Source organism: Ovis canadensis, chromosome 17 (genome assembly GCF_042477335.2).
Source record: "Ovis canadensis isolate MfBH-ARS-UI-01 breed Bighorn chromosome 17, ARS-UI_OviCan_v2, whole genome shotgun sequence".
NCBI lineage: Eukaryota > Metazoa > Chordata > Mammalia > Artiodactyla > Bovidae > Ovis > Ovis canadensis.
In genome coordinates, this window is record NC_091261.1 from 61,599,312 (window position 1) to 61,613,427 (window position 14,116).

Below are 14,116 nucleotides of genomic sequence, written 5' to 3' on the forward strand. Positions count from 1 at the left end.
ACATATTTAAAACAAAATAAAATACATCCTGAATGACCAAAGCTGGGATGCATGCATTGAAACCAGGCTTTCCCTCCTACCCACACCAGCTCACTGGGAAAGACTCTGATCTTGGGAAAGATTGAAGGCAAAAAGAGAAGGGGGCGGCAGAGGATGAGATGGTTAGATAGCATCACTGACTCGATGGACACGAGTTTGAGCAAACTCCAGAGATAGTGGAGGACAGAGGAGCCTGGCGGGCTACAATCCACGGGTCACAAAGAGTCGGACTTAGTGACTCAACAACGACCCACACTTATGGAAGAGGGTCTCCTGTTACCTTAGGAAGCTTCTGTTGCCTCCCCTACTTGGCCCCTCAACTTGGGGTGGGAAGCACGGGTCACTGAGTAGAAAACCGACCTGGGGAGTTCAGGTTTTGTCGGGGTCACAAACAAGCTGGCCTCTGCCGACTGTGGCCCACCCAGGCATTTGGTATTTGGCTTGGCCGCGCTTATGCTTTAACCAGGGTGACTCTGAGTGCCTCAGGACAGGCGTGGGGGTGTGCCTGCAGGCCCCACCCACCCCATTACTCACCTCTCCTCTAGTCACAGGCCCGCTGGTCTTGCCAGGCCCTGCGGGCTTTTACGTTTTGCCCTCTCGCTTTTATTTATTTATTTATCTTTTTTTTTTTTTTTTTTGGGCTGTGCTGTGCAGCTTGTGGGATGTTAGTTCCCTGACCAGGGATCGAACCCAGGACCACCACAGCAATGAATGTACCGAGCCCCAACCGCTGGACCACTGGAGAATTCCCACCCTCCCCATTTTGTGTGTGTGTTAATTGCTCAGTTGTGTCCTACTCTTTTCAATGCCATGGACTGTAGCCCGCTAGGCTCCTCTGTCCATGGAATTTTCCAGGCAAGACTACTGCATTTTAAGGCACAACAAAAGTATGAAAAGAAGTGTAAGATCTCCTATGTGTACACTGTTCTGATGTGTACAGGAGGCTTGCCCCTGTGATGCTCATCTAGGCATCTTTTGAGTTGTCGCTGACAGAGATCCAGAGAATGAGAGGTTTCCTTTGTGGGTACTCAGATGGCCAGCCTGGGGAGCTTTTGGGGCCACTGGAGTCAAGGAGGCTTAGGGCTGGGAATTCCCTGGTGGTCCAGTGATTAGGACCCAGTACTTTTATTGCTGGGGGCAAGGGTTCAGTCCCTGGTCAGGGAAATAAGATCTTGCAAGCTGCAGTTCAGTTCAGTCACTCAGTTGTGTCCGACTCTTTTCGACCCCATGACTTGCAGCATGCCAGGCCTCCCTGTCCATCACCAACTCCCGGAGTTCACCCAAACCCACATCCATCGAGATGGTGATGCCATCCAGCCATCTCATCCTCTGTCGTCCCCTTTTCCTCCTGCCCCCAATCCCTCCCAGCATCAGAGTCTTTTCCAATGAGTCAACTCTTTGCATGAGGTGGCCAAAGTACTGGAGTTTCAGATTTAGCATCATTCTTTCCAAAGAACACCCATGACTGATTTCCTTTAGAATGGACTGGTTGGATCTCCTTGCAGTTCATGGGACTCTCAAGAGTCTTCTCCAACACCACAGTTCAAAAGCATCAATTCTTTGGTGCTCAGCTTTCTTCACAGTCCAACTCTCACATCCATACATGACTACTGGAAAAACCATAGCCTTGACTAGATGGGCATTTGTTGGCAAAGTAATGTCTCTGCTTTTGAGTATGCTGTCTAGGTTGGTCATAACTTTCCTTCCAAGGAGTAAGCGTCTTTTAATTTCATGGCTGCAGTCACCATCTGCAGTGATTTTGGAGCCCCCCAAAATAAAGTCTGACACTATTAAGGTGCGGCCAAAAATAAAATAAAAGCAATAGAAACTTAAAGAAAGAAAAAAGAGGCGGCTCAAGGCCCCATGCCCTGCAGCCTTCAATCTGACCCTCTAAATGCCTGGTTTCCCCAGGCTTGCCTAGGGGGGCATATTTTCAGGGCAGACCCACTTGGAGTGGCTGGAAGTTTGATCTGACACTGCAGTTGCCCATATGGACTCAGTGACCCTGAATGGGATATCTTTAGGTGTCAGGCCCTGGGTGCTGTTCAGGGAGGCCCCCTAACCAACCCACCATCCACCCCCCACCTAGAGGATGAGATAGACAGAGGGAAGTAAAGATTCAACTCTGAAACATCCCAGAGGAGTGAGCATTAGAGAACAGGCCAGCCATGCCCAATTCCTTCCAGATTCTCCAGGGCCATGTCTGACACCCAGCCATTTTCCTCTGGGTTGTATTCACTTATCCATTTGTTCCTTCATTCTCAGTACACTTTAACTTAGTGCCTATTATGTGCCGGGAGTATTGCAGTGAGAAGACAGATGAGGTCTTTGCTCTCATGGAACAAACACTGATGATAAGACAATATATAAGTGACATGTCCAGGATAATTTTGGTGGTGAAAACAGATGAGGAAAAGGAATAGGGGGGTAGGTTAGTGATTGCCTTGGGAGTTTTAGATTGAGGATCAGTGAGGGCCTCTCTAGGGAGAGGGTATTAACCTGAAACTTGAAGTTAGATTCCTGTGTCAGGCAGAGGGAAAAGCAAGTGCGAAGGTCCTGAGGCTGGGGTGAGCTGAATAGTTTGCCAGCTATTTAGGAGGGAAACGTTGAAAGATTGGGAAGGGAACAGCGGGATCCAAGCCTAAGGCAGAATTTGGTTCCTTTGGGGCCAGAGCTCCCTCGATGCATATAACATTCCTTCACCTGTTCTAATCTGGCCCGGGTCACTTAGTGGATGTCCTTACACTGTCCTCGGGTGACTCCTCTAGCTCAGTCTCAGTCCTCCAACCCGTGAAATGGGTATATGGAAAATCTTTCCCTCACGAAGGCTTAATGAACTGTTTGGGAAGCTCTTAGTTAATCCTCATTCCCACGGGGTGTCGGGGCCCTCCAGAGAGATGGGGCCGGAGTGTTTGGCGGTTTTTTAAAGCTGCTATTCTTGTGAGTTACAAGTGGATCCCTGGGGCTGCTCCTCAAAGTCCAGTGGTGAAACATACAGAACGCAGAGTAGCAGTCAGGGCAGGGAGGAAATCTGTGGGGGGCTGGATGCAGAGATCTCTTCCAGCTCATCTCTCCAGAGCCTGGGTTCAGAGCACCCATCTGGAATCGCTAGCTGAGTGAGTCCAGCTAGTTAGGTTCTTCATCTCTCAGGACCTCAGTTTCCCTATCTGTATCGTGGGACCCATCTCAGGAGACTCCGACCCCCCATCTGAGGATTTCTGGGGGGAATTCGTGAACTCTGAGAACAAGCAGTTGTGTTGCTCCCTGTTGTACGTGAGGATGGGATTAATAATCATGAGAGACAGGAGTGGGCAAGAAAGTAGCCAGGTCCTGTGTAGAAAAATGCTGCCCCTTCTAGGGGTCTGGGCATTTCCATCTGTAACTTGGTAGGTCCAGAGGCTAGAGGATGGTTGAGTCTCTGCTTGACTCTTTGAGGGGTTTCCAAGTGACACCCCCCACCTCGGAACATTACAAAGCTGACAGTCCCCTTGCCTGCCTGACCCTCTTATTCCCCCAGATTCAGTCAAAGCCCAATGGCAACACTTGGGAGGCAGAAGCTGGGAGAAGGAACCCCTGAATTTACCCCTAGTACCCTCCTCCCCACCCCTGGGTGCCAAATCCCAGAACCAAATCTCATTGAAATGCAAATCCCAGAGAGTGTTCCCAGGTGACCTGTGGGTGGGGGTGGGGGTTTCCGAGTCTGCCTGGTGGGGTGGGACCCCCCTACCTCAGTTCCTCCCCTCCATCTCCTCCTCCAGGCCCCATCGGAAGGGCTAGTCCTTCCTTCCCTAGGTCTGGCTCTTGGCCTGTGGATTCTCGTGGTCTGGCTGGGTGCCTCTGGAGCTGGTGGAGCCAGGGTGGGAAGGGAGAGGACATTCATTGACCTGAGACCCCCTACTTCTGTTCCAGCCCTCAGCCCCTCCACAGACACTTCCCTTTTTCCAGATTTTGTCAGTCTCAGGTGCTCCCAGCCCCACCCTCCCCAGAAAAAAAAAAAAAAAGAGCCCGCGCAGCCTGAGGGGGCCAAGAGGGGCACTTTGCTACTAGGGAGGCTGAGAACCCCTGCAGGCACGCTGGAGGCGGAGGCCCGCCCTGCCCCTGGAAACCGCATGGCCGCCTCCCCACCGCAGCCATTCCCCACTCCCCCTGGGGGTTCTCAGATGTTGGCAGATGGCAGAACTGAATCTGCTGAGACGTCGCTCCAAAAAAGGAAAGTTGAACCGAAAAAAAAAAAAAAAAATTCAAACTCTCTTACATCTTAGGGGAAAGCAGAGGAGGAGGGAGGGTCCCGGTCTGGGGCTCCCGGTGCCCTCTGCTGTTTAAAAAGATCTCCCCGGCTTTGAGAAAGCAGCCTGGGAGGGGCATGAGGAGGGGGTAAATGAGGACACACGGGTTGTCACGGCTGCCAGTGGGGTTCCTGTTGGAGCGGTGAGCGCTTGCGTGTGCGCGGGCGAGTGTCCACGTGTGTGCTCGTCCGTGACCCTGCCCGCTCGTGCCCACCACACACTTGCAGCATCGTGTATCTGCGTTTGTGTCCCTGAAAGTCCCGAACTGGGAGTTCTTGCAACACATTGCGTCCCTACCTGGGAAAGATCAGGGAACAGATAGAAATTCTCGCCCTCTAGAAACGGACATTCTAGTGCATGTGTGTGTGTGTGTGTGTGTGTGTGTGTGTGTCCGCCCGCGTGCGTGAACTCCTGCCTGTGTCGGGGTTTGTTTATCTGCGGGTGACCTTATGTCTTAGGAGTCTATGTCCCAGGCTACGCTCACGTCTGCGGGGCTGGGGTGAGGGGTGGTTGCGAATTCTCCCTCGTGCCCACCTGGGTTAGCTCTCCTTTCTGAGGCCCAGTGTGTGAAGGTCCACTGGTGAGAGTCTTGCGCTCTACTGTGTGCGAGACACCCAGAGCGAACTCCACCGCTTGTGTCCCCTCGCATCTGTGTGCGTCCCTTAAAGGTCCTGTGTGTGGCCCTCCTCGTATGCCCCCTCCCCATCCACTGGTCACTCCAGAGTTAGACTGATAATTTAATAGCTGAAAAGCGATTATACTTCGAGTGAAGTATCTGGGGCTGGGGAAGAGGAGAGCGCAAGGCCCACTGGAGGAGGAGGGGGCGGGATGGGGAGGCGCTTTCCCCCTCCTTCCTCCTTCAGGGAGCTGCTAAAAAGAAACTCGGCGTCGCGCCCAAGCGTGTGTGTGTCTGTGTGGCAGCGTGTGCACGCGCGAGTGGGTGCGCGCAGGCCCGGGGGAGGCAACGTGGGCCCTTTAAGGAGCCCGAGGGGGCCGGGCCGGGGCGCGTCGGTGCGGGCGGGGAGCCAGGAGCCGGGAGGCCGAGCCGCCGCCTCCCGGGCTCCCGCCCCGCCCCCTCCTCCCCCTCCCGCCGCCGCCGCCGCCACCGCCGCCACCGCCGCCGCCGCCGGGGAGCGGAGCCGCGGGCAGGCCGGGCCGCATCGGAGCCCCGTGTCCGCCCGCGCCCCGCCCGAGCCGTGCGCCCGCGCCCTGCGCCCCCGCAATGCGCGCCAAGTTGCGGCCCGGGGACCGGGGGCTAGCGCCCTAGGAGGCGGCGGCGGGAGGATCGCGCCCCGGCTGGAGGCCGGGCCTGCTGCGCGCCCCCAGCCCGATCTGCACCGCCACTTGCCTGAGCGTCCGGGCGGCCCGAGCGCTCCCCGAGCCCGGGCGCCGCCGCCGCCACCTCCGCGAGGTGAGTTGGGGCGGGGGGTCCCCGCGGAGGGCCGGGGTGAGGCGCGGGGCGCGCTTCCGGGGAAATCGGGGAAGATCGGTCGGCGCACGCGGCGGAGTTGGCGGGGCCCCTGCACTCCCGAGTTGGCGCTCTCGGGGGGTGGCCTGCTGGGGAGCGAGGCGCCCCATAGACACTGCGGCCCGCGTGCGTGGGGGTGCCGGGGAACTTAGGGGAACTCCAGCTCCCCTGCGAGGGGACGGGAAGGAGGGAAGAGGCGTGGGGGGAGGGCGGGCGGGGGGTGTCCTGGAACTGCGCAGGACAGCCCCCCACCGTGTGCCACAGCCCTGGGGGCATGGCCGCCATGCGCCTCCGTCCTCTCCAAGCAGCCCTGGACTTGGGGGGTGACACTGCGCCTTATTTTCCAGTGGGCAGTGCGGCTCGGGGGTGCCCCTGGAGATGGCACCCTCGGCTCCCCGGCCTGGCTGCTCTGGAAGGCGCCTGGGAGGGGTTCCCGCCACGGGGGGCGGGGGGCTGCTGGCGTGGTCGCTCCTCGGAGAGGGGTCGGAGGGCTCTGGGTCGGGGTCCCCGAGGAGAGGCGCCCCTTGCTCCCCCCTTCCCCGTGGGCCGGTGTTCCTGGTGTCTGGGCCTGCCTCCCGCGGCTGGTGACGCCTCATGGGGCCGCCTCCTGGTCCCTCCCCCGGGCTGTGCGGATACTTGGGATGCCACTAGTTTGGGAAGTTGGAATTCAGAACTGATCCCACTTGGATTGGACCCGGAAGCCCCCGGTCCTAGTGCTGGGGGAACACCCCCGGAGACTTGGCGGGGAGTGGGGGGAGACCTGTGGGGCGCTCCTTCCCCACCCCGGACGCTTGCAGGAAAAAGCCCGAGGGAGTGAGAGAGGTCTAGGCGGGCGGGCGGGCGGGCGGGCGAGACACGCTGTACCTGTGAGCTGCTGTCGCCCGGGCCCAATTAGCGTGGGGCGCCCGGCGTTATTTTTACATTGTAGGTTTATTTTTTTGGAAGCGAGGGCCCTCCAGCCGCCTGTCGCGCGCTCCGGCTCTCTGAGGGTCTGGTGCAGGCAGCGGAGGCGGATCTGTGCTGTCGGCTCAGCCTCCTTGCTTCCTCCCCCTCCTCCTCCCCCCCTGTTGGTGAGAACTGGTTTTATTATGATTTTTTTTTTTTTTTTCCCTTTTGCAGATTTGGAGGAAGGATGTGTGAGGGAGGCAGGGAGGAGGGATGGGGAGAGGAGCCCTGCGGGCTGGCTGGATGAGGGAGTTCTGGGCTTGTTGGGGATTGTGTGATCCGTGGCCTTGACTTTGCTCTTTTTAAACCAGATCTGGGTCCCCGCGGTTGCTTTGATAGAAGGGGTTCTCCGGGCCTGCAGTGAGCTCGGAGGACGTCCCTGGGCATTGTTATGTACCTCGTGGTGGGTGGTCTTTTTTTTTTTTTTTTGGATTGAGGTGTAGGGGGAAAGCCCTCTGAGAAAGTAAGAGACCTTGAACCTGGGGAGCTGAACTACTCACAGCCGGCTCGTGCAACGTATTGCCTTTGGTGGGAAACACACTTTTGCCACTACTGGCATTGTGACTCTGGACAAATTACTCAACCTCCCTGTGCCTCAGGCTTCTCATCTGCAAAGTGGGATGATAACAATAATACCGAGTTTAGAGGGTTGTTATGAGAACCAAGGGTGGGAATACGTAGAAGGTGCTTGTATATGTATCACCAGTTACTGTTATTATTATTATTCCTGAGTTCTAAAACTTGGTCTTTATTCCAATGGCCTGGAAATTTGATGAGAAGGGGCGGCCATGCATTTTGCCAGAAGATGTGGTGAAGGGAGGGGGCCTTCTTTGCAACCCCTTGACTTTTCCGCTTGAGGACAGAGAAGGGCAGGTGGTGCCTTGAGCCCACTGAACAGATGCGCAGACTGGGTCCGGCTGTGGGATTCGCGCTGGGGCCGGACGCCGGCGGTGAGCTGGGAATAGGAGGCGGCGGTGGCGGCGGCTGCCAGGGCGTCCCGGGCGCTGTCTGGCTTCCTCGCGCCGGCTGCCTTGTCTTTGCTTGGAAATTTACCACCGCCGCCGCCGGGTGCCCGGGGAGTCTGCGGTGCCCAGACGTGGGGGCGGGTACCCAGCGGGCCCCAGCCCCTGCCTCTTCCCACCGAGCTATTTACGCTTGCTCTGGGATCAATACTATTGATAAAGCCATGTAAATGGTAATGTGGCTGTCAGGCCCCGGTGAGGGATGGAGACCCCCTCGTGGGGCAGCGCGCACTCTCCCTCCTTCCCTCAGCGAGGGTTTGGCTACGTGGGAAGGATTTATTTGGCATAATCCGTTCTTTTTTCCCCCCCAATTAATAATACTCATACCACCTCCTAAAGATTTCTGAGGGCTCTGCAAACACGAATTTAGCTGCATGAAAGGCCCGAGCTGGGAAGGCTTGATTGTTCTCCGGGCATGGGGGTTGGGGAGATTGGCCAGGCTCACACTGGCCCGCTGGCTGGCGTTGGAAAGAGGCCCCAGGAGTCCTGGCCCCCAGCATCTCGCCATTCAGGCTGGATGGAGGCTGCCTGGCCTTGATCCCCTCTGACTAGAGGTGATGGCGGGGTACCTTGTGCTGTGCTCCCAACCCGGCAGTGGGTGGAAAAGTTGGTTTACTCTGAGATTTTTTTTTTTTTTTTGCAGGGTGGAGGGGTGGGGGGAAGTGCTGCTAGGCATAACGCAGCTGGAGGGGTCTCCCTTCTGTAAGAAGCAGAGATGCTCCAGCAAGAGACCTGGAGCTCTCACCCCATCCTCCCAACAGCTCTCTGAACCGTAAATCCCCCACATCAAATGCTGCCTCTGACAATAGGGGGCTGAGAGCTTTTATTTGTGTGTGTTTTTCCCTCCTCCTCTATTTCCTCTTCATCTCTCTAATGCCAACAGCAGCCTCCCCAGGTGATACCTTCAAGACCAGACTCCCTGCCAGGGAACCAGCTTGGAGGAACTGGTCATTCCTGCCCTGGGCGCCCAGGGAAGGGGGCCAGGAGGGGATGGGAGCCTGGGTTGCCTGCTTGGGGAGGGCCAGGCTGCCCAGGGTCGGGCCAGGGGAGTCTTCTTAAAAGGCTTGTTCCATGAGTGGGTATGCAGAGTCCTCCAAGGAAGTGATGCTTAGGAAAGATAATCTGGCATTTTTGGAGGATCCTTGGAGGTGGGGAAGGGACTTTACAACCTGTCAAGTGAAGTTTTGGTTTAGGAGCTGAAAAATACTAAATATGATGCAATAATCCAATAACAGCCGACATATATAAAGTGCTTACTATGTGCCAGGTCCACCTTCATCAAGAATCTGTGTACTATTCGTTATTGCGCTGTGAGGTCAGGGCTCATATCATCCCATTTTATGGATGGCGAAATGAAGCCCAGAGAGGTTAGGTGACTTGCCCAAGGTCACACAGTTTGGATGTGGAGCTAAGAGTTAAGACCTGGGATTACTCGTGGTCGCCTTGGTGCAGCAAGAATGCACATACTGCAGACCTGCTCAGTGGAGCTGCAGACAGAAGACAGGAAGAAAGAAATGATGTTTCTTATTTGAGCAGCACCTACAGATCTTTGCCCTGCAGGGCTGGAGACTGAGAACTTGTTCTCCCCAGGATTTGGGGAGGGAAGACAGTGCCAGGAGCAGGTCTGAAGTTCCTTTGAAGTCTTATTTCATCTTAAACATTCATGCAAATTTGGCATTCGCTCTGGCGACAGGGCTGTGTTTATTTTGAAATGAAAACATGGTTTTGAATTATTTAGCATGGCGTATTATGGGACTCCAGAAAACTGCATCAGAAGAGCTCCTGCTCGCTGGTGGGCAGCCCTGGGGTTCTTTGTAGCTGGAGACCTTGGGAAGTCCTGCGGCGGATGACAGCTTTTTCCGGTTTTACGGATGAGGGTGCAGGTTAGAGGTGCCAGGCCAGCCCCAAGGTCACATGGTGGTGCTCCTTTCTTATGATGATCAAAATCATCATCACTGTTTTTCTTTTAGTCTAAAGTGAGGCTTTTCTGCCTGGGCACTTCCCCACCACCACGCCCAGGGAGAGGGAACTTGGGAACTTTTGGTTCATAGATCCGTAAAGAATCATCCTAAACCAACAGCAGAGGACTGTCTGGGAGTGTTTTGTCTGAGATTCGCACCACTGATCATTGCAAAGTTCCAGTGAGTTGCCGCCCTGGCTTAGCCATGTGCAAGCAGAGTGCCCTGGGACTGATCCCTGCCCCCTGGAGAGGCAGGGTGCCATGGTCTGTACAATGGGCATATTACCCACTAGGGCCGTGGGGTAGGGGGAGAGGATAAAAGGGCAGAAAGCTAGAGCTTTGGGTTTAATGTTCAGCTCTGCAGTTTCAAGTTGTGTGATTCTGAACGGGTTATTTAACTTCTCTGGGCCTCAGTTTGCTCATCTCTAAAATAGGGATGATGGTGATTCTACTTCTGGTTTTATTGTTATGAGGACTCTATGGATGTCATAATATATCACAGGAGTTGTTGTTATTTTGCCCCGCCCCGCTGTTTCCACCGTTGGAGAGGGGAGGCTTCCCCCTGTAGAATTTTTGTTCAAACTAGGTCCTCGCTGACAGGCTGGTTGGATGCAAGCTATTCTTTCTAAAAGGCTGCTGGGAAGGATCTTATGGAATAATCTCTTCACCTGAACCCCGCGCCTGGGCTTGTTGCTCTCTGGAGGCAGCAGGCTCCTCTCCTGTCCGACTGGTTGGTGATTCCCAGATCTGCCCAGGAGACCTGGGCCCTTGAAGGCCAAGGTTTTCTGTTCTGCTTTTAATTCCCTAGTGTCTGCTGAGAACTGAAGTTGGAAGACTCAGGCAGCCTGGAAAGTGGGGGGAAGACTGATGGGGAGGACACAGGGAGCCTCCTGGGGGAGGGCTGAGCTTCCCCTTACCCCTGGAGCTGGGGGGTGGTTCTCGAAAGGGCTCCTTTGAATCAGACCTGGCTCAAATCCTGCTCCCCTCCATTAAAAGCCTTTCGGCCTCAGTTTTCTTATCCTTAAATGGGGGAGGGGGGTGTGCAAAATAACACCCCTGGGAAGACCATCTAGGGCTGCATTGTCCTGGCACTCCTGGTAATGGTGGGGAGCATTCTGGACCTTTGCTGTCCCCTAACCACGAGGTGGGCTTCCCTGGCGGCTCGGATGGTAAAGAATCCGCCTGCAATGCAGGAGACCCGGGTTTGATCCCTGGGTTGAGAAGATCCCCTGGAGAAGGGAATGGCACCCCACTCCAATATTCTTGCCTGGAGAATCCCATGAACAGAGGAGTCTGCTGGGCTACAGCCCATGGGGTCACCAAGAGTGGAACGCAACTGAACGACCAAGTACACGCATATACATGCGCAACCACTAGGTATGTGTGGCTTTTGAGCGCTTGAAATGTGGCTAGTGCCGACTGAACTGGTAATTTTATTTCATGTTAATTAACTTACATTTAAAAAGCCACATGTGGCTGTGTCTGACGGCTGCCCTGATCAGAAGGCCCGAGACTGGATGATGAAACAAGATTCAGCATATGGGAGCAGGGCCTGACTCTCAGCAGCTGATTTTTTCCCTTCTTTCGTGTGTTTTTTCTCTGCCTGGAACCACTGGAGCCTTGTCATCTTGGAGGGACATTCTGCATTCTGTGATCCTGTTTCCCAACAAAGCCTGAGGCTCTCCCGGGTGCTGGCCTGGACTCCACAGCCCTCCGTCCACTCTCCCTTACCCACCTCCCTCACGTCCCCACCTCCTCCTGCCCTTCCAGCCTCTGTGGCAGCTCTGTCCAGGAGACCTTTCTGTGATGGTGCGATTGTTCCAGACCTGCCCTAACCGCTCTCCACAGGTGGCACTGAGCACCTCCAGGGAGGCTAATGCAACCCAGGATTGGACTGTTATTTGCTCCTTGATTTTAATAACATTTAAAATGTGATTTTCCCCATGGCTCAGCAGTAAAGAATCTGCCTGCCAATTCAGGAGACGCGGGTTTGATCCCTGGGTCGGGAAGATACCCTGGAGAGAAGGAAATGGCAACCCACTCCAGTATTCTTGACTGAAAAATCCCATAGACAGAGTGGACTGGTGGGCTACAGTCCGGAGGGTCTGTAGAGTCAGACATGACTGAACGACTGAGCACGCAGACACAAAATATGACTAGTGGGCTTTGTTCCTCATGGGCAGCTCTGACGGTAGAGCCTTGCCTTCTCTGTTTTTATTTTTGTCTTGTGGCTTGTGGGATCTTAGTTCTCCAACCAGGGATCGAACCCGGGCCCCTTGCGGTGGAAGCACAGAATTTGAACCACTGGACCGCCAGAGAAGTTCCTCTTCTTTCTTGACTCAGGGCCAAATGCCAGAATTCAGACCACTGGCTGGATGTTATCACCCTTTCTGGTCCTACCAGGCCACCATCCCTGAGCCTTGGGAGCTGGCTCAAGTGTCCCCTACATCCTCCCCTAACTGTCCTTTCTGCAGCAGGGGAGGTAGCCCCAGGTCTGTGCAAAGTGTGGGCAGCTCCCACTCGGGGCTGAGTTGAGGTTCAGGCTCAGAAGAATCTCAGGTTTGTAGAGATGATGGCCCAACTCCTGCCTTGCCTGTGTCCACACCTGCAGATACGTTGAGCAGGCCTGCTTCACACAGGGGCTGTCGTGGGCTGTACTTTTTTCCTGCTATGAATTAACACATTATGGATGTCTTTCCATGTTGATAACAACTAGATTAGCTTTGGTAGAGGAGACAGCATTGCTCTCTATTTGTCATTTGAAAAATACAGAAAACCCCCAAAATGATACACTCGTAGGGCTTCCCTGGTGGCTAAAGCGGTAAAGAATTCGCCTGCCAATGCAGGAGACACAGGCTTGATCCCTGGGTCGGGAATATCCTCTGTAGAAGGTCATGGCAACCCACTGCAGTATTCTTGCCTGGAGAATCCCATGGACCGAGGAGCCTGGTGGGCTACAGTCTATGGGGTTGCAAAAGAGTCAGACATGACTTAGTGACTAAGCAACGACAGCGTACTCCAACCCTGCCACTTGCTTTGGGCTTTATAAAAACTTATTTTAATAAAAGAAAAAGCATGGGCCTGTTAAAAAAGAGTAAAACAGAACCCAGGAGGTGTCGAGGGAAGTCTCCTTCCTGTTCTTGGCCTTCTGTTTGTGTCCCCCGAGGCAGATCCACACGGGTACGGTTTCCTCCCAGAGATACTCCGGCCATATGTCCGCCTCACAGGGACAGAGATGTGTGTGTTCCCTTTAAAAACAAGCACACACATGGTATCACACCATATTTATGTCGTACTTTCCTCCTTTAAATTATAATACATCTTGATTTATTCTGAAATATATAGAGAGCCGGGGTTCACAAACTACAGCCTGTGGGCCAAATCCAGCCCACCTCCTGTTTTTATATGCCCAAGCTGAGAATGGTTTTTACATTTTTTTGGTGGTTGGAAAAAAAAAGAAGAATATTTTGTGACATGTGAAAGTAAGTGAAATTCAAATTTCAGCATCCGCTGTCAAGTTTTATCGGAATGCAGCTATTCCTGGTGGCTCAGGTGGAAAAGAATCTGCCTACAATGTGGGAGGCCAGAGTTCGATCCCTGGGTATGGAAGATTCTCCTGGAGTAGGGAATGGATACCCACTCCAGTATCTTGCCTGGAGAATCCCATAGATAGAGGAGCCTGGCAGGCTATAGTCTATGGGGTTGCAAAGAGTTGGACATGACTGAGCGACTAACACACGCTCATTCATTCGTGTATAGTCTGTGGTTGTTTTCAGGATCAGTCAGCTCAGTTCAGTTGCTCAGTCGTGTCCGACTCTTTGTGACCCCATGAATCGCAGCACGCCAGGCCTCCCTGTCCATCACCAACTCCCGGAGTTCACCCAAACCCAGGTCCATCGAGTCGGTGATGCCATCCAGCCATCTCATCCTCTGTCGTCCCTTTCTCCTCCTGCCCCCAATCCCTCCCAGCATCAGAGTCTTTTCCAATGAGTCAACTCTTCGCATGAGGTGGCCAAAGTACTGGAGTTTCAGCTTTAGCATCATTCCTTCCAAAGAACACCCAGGACTGATCTCCTTTAGAATGGACTGGTTGGATCTCCTTGCAGTCCAAGGGACTCTTCAAAACCATCAAATTCTTCGTTTTCAGGGTACAGCTGCAAAATTGAGGAGTTATGACAGAGGCCGGAAGGCTGACAAAAGATGGAATATTGGTCCTCTTCCCCTTTGCATTTGCCAACCCCTGATAGAGAGCTGCCATGTTCTTTTTAACTTCAGCATAATCTTCCAGGGTCATATCAGAGGAACTGAGGCCCTTAAGAGGGTTGTGAGTTTAAGGGTCACACCAAGTAGGCCCTAAAGCCTCTTGTTCTAGAGACTTCTCTGGTGGTCCAGTGGT

The 14,116-nt window shown here is 54.3% G+C and overlaps 1 protein-coding gene across 31 annotated transcripts in view; it reads left to right on the forward strand.

Annotated features, from left to right (window-relative positions):
* Positions 1-5,186: 5,186 nt before the first annotated feature.
* Positions 5,187-14,116, forward strand: part of NCOR2 (nuclear receptor corepressor 2) — a 236,371-nt gene continuing 227,441 nt past the window's right edge. For 19 of the 31 annotated variants that reach the window (XM_069557621.1, XM_069557643.1, XM_069557647.1 and 16 more), the window contains exon 1: positions 5,326-5,736. The gene's annotated coding sequence lies outside the window, so the exon portion shown is untranslated. Of the gene's footprint in view, positions 5,737-14,116 lie in introns of all 31 variants that reach the window. The other 12 variants (XM_069557628.1, XM_069557632.1, XM_069557654.1 and 9 more) reach the window with 8 other exon arrangements.